Consider the following 5570-nt stretch of genomic DNA (forward strand, 5'->3'; position numbering starts at 1 on the left):
CAGTGCAGTGAGTCCAGAGAGTGCACTGGCACCACTGGGAATGCAGTGCAGTGAGTCCAGAGAGTGCACTGGCACCACTGGGGATGCAGTGCAGTGACTCCAGAGAGTGCACTGGCACCACTGGTGATGCACTGCAGTGAGTCCATAGAGTGCACTGGCACCACTGGGGATGCAGTGCAGTGAGTCCAGAGAGTGCACTTGCACCAGTGGGGAAGCACTGCAGTGAGTCCAGAGAGTGCACTGGCACCAATGGGGATGCACTGCACTGAGTCCAGAGAGTGCACTGACACCACTGGGGATCCAATGCAGTGAGTCCAGAGAGTGCAATGGAACCACTGGGGATGCAGTGCAGTGAGTCGAGAGAGTGCACTGGCACTTCTGGGGATGCAGTGCAGTGAGTGCAGAGAGTGCACTGGCACAACAGGGTATGCACTGCAGTGACTCCAGAGAGTGCACTGGCACCACTGGGGATGCACTGCAGTGAGTCCAGAGAGTGCACTGGCACCGCTGGTGATGCAGTGCAGTGAGTCCAGAGAGTACACTGGCACCACTGGGGATGCACTGCAGTGAGTCCAGAGAGTGTACTGGCACCACAGGGGATGCAGTGCAGTGAGTCCAGAGAGTGCACTGGCACCACTGGGGATGCACCCCGGTGAGTCCAGAGAGTGCACTGGCACCACTTGGGATGCAGTGCAGTGAGTCCAGAGACTGCACTGGCACCACTGGGGTTTTAGTGCAGTGAGTCCAGAGAGTGCACTGGCACTAATGGGGATGCAGTGCTGTGAGTCCAGAGAGTGCCCTGGCACCACTGGGGATGCAGTGAGTCCAGAGAGTGCACTGGCACCACTGGGGATGCACTGCAGTGAGACCAGAGAGTTCTCTGGCACCACTGGGGATGCAGTTTAGTGAGTCCAGAGAGTGCACCGGCTCCAATGGCGATACACTGCAGTGAGTCCAGAGAGTGCACTGGCACCACTGGGGAGGCAGTGCAGTGAGTCCAGAGAGTGCACTGGCACCACTGGGGATGCACTGCAGTGATTCCAGAGACTGCACTGGCACCACTGGGGATGCAGTGCAGTGAGTCCAGAGAGTGCACTGGCACCACTGGGGATGCACTGCAGTGACTCGAAAGAGTGCACTGGCACCACTGCGGATGCACTGCAGTGAGTCCGGAGAGTGCCCTGGCACCACTGGGGATGCAGTGCACTGAGTCCACAGAGTGCATTGGCACCACTGGGGATGCACTGCAGTGAGTCCAGAGAGTGCACTGGCAGCACTGGGGATGCAGTGCAGTGACTCCAGAGAGTGCAGAGGCACCACAGGGGATGCACTGCAGTGATTCCAGAGAGTGCACTGTCACCACTGGGGATGCAGTGCAGTGAGTCCAGAGAGTACACTGGCACCTCAGGGGCTGCACTGCAGTGAGTCCAGAGAGTGCACTGGCACCACTGGGGATGCAGTGCAGTGAGTCCAGAGATTGCACTGGCACCATTGGGGATGCACTGCAGTGAGTCCGGAGAGTGCCCTGGCACCAATGGTGATGCAGTGCAGTGAGTCCAGAGAGTGCATTGGCACCACTGGGGATGCAGTGCAGTGAGTCCAGAGAGTGCACTGGCACCACTGGGGATGCAATGCAGTGAGTCCAGAGAGTGCACTGGCACCACTGGGGATGAAGTGCAGTGAGTCCAGAGAGTGCACTGGCACCACTGGGGATGCAATGCAGTGAGTCCAGAGAGTGCACTGGTACCACTGGGGATGCAGTGCAGTGAGTCCAGAGAGTGCACTGACACCACTGGGGATGCACTGCAGTGAGTCCAGAGAGTACACTGGCACCACTGGCTATGCAGTGCAGTGAGTCCAGAGAGTGCACTGGCACCACTGGGGATGCAGTGCAGTGAGTCCAGAGACTGCAATGGCACCACAGGGGATGCACTGCAGTGATTCCAGAGAGTGCACTGTCACCACTGGGGATGCAGTGCAGTGACTCCAGAGAGTGCAGTGGCACCACTGTTTATGCAGTGCTGCGACTCCAGAGAGTGCACTGGCACCACTGGGGATGCAGTGCAGTGAGTCCAGAGAGTGCACTGGCACCACTGGGGATGCACTGCAGTGACTCGAAAGAGTGCACTGGCACCACTGCGGATGCACTACAGTGAGTCCGGAGAGTGCCCTGGCACCAATGGTGATGCAGTGCAGTGAGTCCAGAGAGTGCAGTGACACCACTGGGGATGCAGTGCAGTGAGTACAGAGAGTGCACTGGCACCACTGGGGATGCAGTGCAGTGAGTCCAGAGAGTGCACTGGCACCACTGGGGATGCAGTGCAGTGAGTCCAGAGAGTGCACTGGCAACACTGGGGATGCAGTGCAGTTGAGTCCAGAGAGTGCACTGGCACCTTGGGGATGCAGTGCAGTGAGTCCAGAGAGTGCACTGGCACCACTGGGATGCAGTGCAGTGAGTCCACAGAGTGCACTGGCACCACAGGGGATACACTGCAGTGAGTCCAGAGAGTGCACTGGCACCACTGGGGACGCAGTGCAGTGACTACAGAGAGTGCACTGGCACCATAGGGGATGCAGTGCACTGAGTCCAGAGAGTGCACTGGCACCAGTGGGGATGCACTGCAGTGGGTCCAGAGAGTGCACTGGCACCAATGGCAACGCAGTGCAGTGAGTCCAGAGAGTGCACTGGCACCACTGGGAATGCAGTGCAGTGAGTCCAGAGAGTACACTGGCACCACTGGGGATGCAGTGCAGTGACTCCAGAGAGTGCACTGGCACCACTGGTGATGCACTGCAGTGAGTCCAGAGAGTGCACTGGCACCACTGGGGATGCAGTGCAGTGAGTCCAGAGAGTGCACTGGCACCAGTGGTGAAGCACTGCAGTGAGTCCAGAGAGTGCACTGGCAGCACTGGGGATGCACTGCACTGAGTCCAGAGAGTGCACTGGCACCACTGGGGATGCAGTGCAGTGAGTCCAGAGAGTGCACTGGCACCACTGGGGATGCACTGCTGTGAGTCGAGAGAGTGCACTGGCACCACTGGTGATGCAGTGCAGTGAGTGCAGAGAGTGCACTGGCACCACTGGGGATGCAGTGCAGTGAGTCCAGAGAGTGCACTGGCACCACTGGGGATGCACTGCAGTGACTCAAAAGACTGCACTGGCACCACTGCGGATGCACTGCAGTGAGTCCGGAGAGTGCACTGGCACCAATGGTGATGCAGTGCAGTGAGTCCAGAGAGTGCAGTGGCACCACTGGGGATGCAGTGCAGTGAGTCCAGAGAGTGCACTGGCACCAGTGGGGATGCAATGCAGTGAGTCCAGAGAGTGCACTGTCACCACTGGGGATGCAGTGCAGTGAGTCAAGAGAGTGCACTGGCACCACTGGGGATGCACTGCAGTGATTCCAGAGACTGCACTGGCACCACTGGGGATGCAGTGCAGTGAGTCCAGAGAGTGCACTGGCACCACTGGGGATGCACTGCAGTGACTCGAAAGAGTGCACTGGCACCACTGCGGATGCACTGCAGTGAGTCCGGAGAGTGCCCTGGCACCAATGGTGATGCAGTGCAGTGAGTCCAGAGAGTGCAGTGACACCACTGGGGATGCTGTGCAGTGAGTACAGAGAGTGCACTGGCACCACTGGGGATGCACTGCAGTGAGTCCAGAGAGTGCACTGGCACCACTGGGAATGCACGGCAGTGAGTCCAGAGAGTGCACTGGCAGCACTGGGGATGCAGTGCAGTTGAGTCCAGAGAGTGCACTGGCACCTTGGGGATGCAGTGCAGTGAGTCCAGAGAGTGCACTGGCACCACTGGGATGCAGTGCAGTGAGTCCACAGAGTGCACTGGCACCACAGGGGATACACTGCAGTGAGTCCAGAGAGTGCACTGGCACCACTGGGGACGCAGTGCAGTGACTACAGAGAGTGCACTGGCACCATAGGGGATGCAGTGCACTGAGTCCAGAGAGTGCACTGGCACCAGTGGGGATGCACTGCAGTGGGTCCAGAGAGTGCACTGGCACCAATGGCAACGCAGTGCAGTGAGTCCAGAGAGTGCACTGGCACCACTGGGAATGCAGTGCAGTGAGTCCAGAGAGTACACTGGCACCACAGGGGATGCAGTGCAGTGACTCCAGAGAGTGCACTGGCACCACTGGTGATGCACTGCAGTGAGTCCAGAGAGTGCACTGGCACCACTGGGGATGCAGTGCAGTGAGTCCAGAGAGTGCACTGGCACCAGTGGGGAAGCACTGCAGTGAGTCCAGAGAGTGCACTGGCATCACTGGGGATGCACTGCACTGAGTCCAGAGAGTGCACTGACACCACTGGGGATCCAATGCAGTGAGTTCAGAGAGTGCAATGGAACCACTGGGGATGCAGTGCAGTGAGTCCAGAGAGTGCACTGGCACTTCTGGGGATGCAGTGCAGTGAGTGCAGAGAGTGCACTGGCACAACAGGGGATGCACTGCAGTGACTCCAGAAAGTGCACTGGCACCACTGGGGATGCACTGCAGTGAGTCCAGAGAGTGCACTGGCACCGCTGGTGATGCAGTGCAGTGAGTCCAGAGAGTACACTGGCACCACTGGGGATGCACTGCAGTGAGTCCAGAGAGTATGCTGGCACCACAGGGGATGCAGTGCAGTGAGTCCAGAGAGTGCACTGGCACCACTGGGGATGCACCCCGGTGAGTCCAGAGAGTGCACTGGCACCACTTGGGATGCAGTGCAGTGAGTCCAGAGACTGCACTGGCACCACTGGGGTTTTAGTGCAGTGAGTCCAGAGAGTGCACTGGCACCAATGGGGATGCAGTGCTGTGAGTCCAGAGAGTGCCCTGGCACCACTGGGGATGCAGTGAGTCCAGAGAGTGCACTGGCACCACTGGGGATGCACTGCAGTGAGACCAGAGAGTTCTCTGGCACCACTGGGGATGCAGTTTAGTGAGTCCAGAGAGTGCACCGGCTCCAATGGCGATACACTGCAGTGAGTCCTGACAGTGCACTGGCACCACTGGGGATGCAGTGCAGTGAGTCCAGAGAGTGCACTGGCACCACTGGGGATGCAGTGCAGTGAGTCCAGAGAGTGCTCTGGCACCACTGAGCTACACTGCAGTGAGTCCAGTAGTTGCACTGGCACCACTGGGGATGCACTGCTGTGAGTCCAGAGAATACACTGGCACCACTGGGGATGCAGTGCAGTGAGTGCAGAGAGTGCACTGGCACCACTGGGGATGCAGTGCAGTGAGTCCAGAGAGTGCACTGGCACCACTGGGGATGCACTGCAGTGAGCTCAGAGAGTGCACTGGCACCACTGGGGATGCAGTGCAGTGAGTCCAGAGAGTGCACTGGCACCACTGGGGATGCAGTGCAGTGAGTCCAGAGACTGCAGTGGCACCACAGGGGATGCAGTGCACTGAGTCCAGAGAGTGCACTGGCACCACTGGGGATGCAGTGCACTGAGTCCAGAGAGTGCACTGGCACCACTGGGGATGCAGTGCAGTGAGTCCAGAGAGTGAAGAGGCAACACTGTTGATGCAGTGCAGTGAGTGCAGAGAGTGCACTGGCACCAGT

The sequence above is a fragment of the Anser anser genome, assembly GCF_964211835.1.
Source record: "Anser anser genome assembly, contig: HAP1_SCAFFOLD_34, whole genome shotgun sequence".
Lineage (NCBI taxonomy): Eukaryota > Metazoa > Chordata > Aves > Anseriformes > Anatidae > Anser > Anser anser.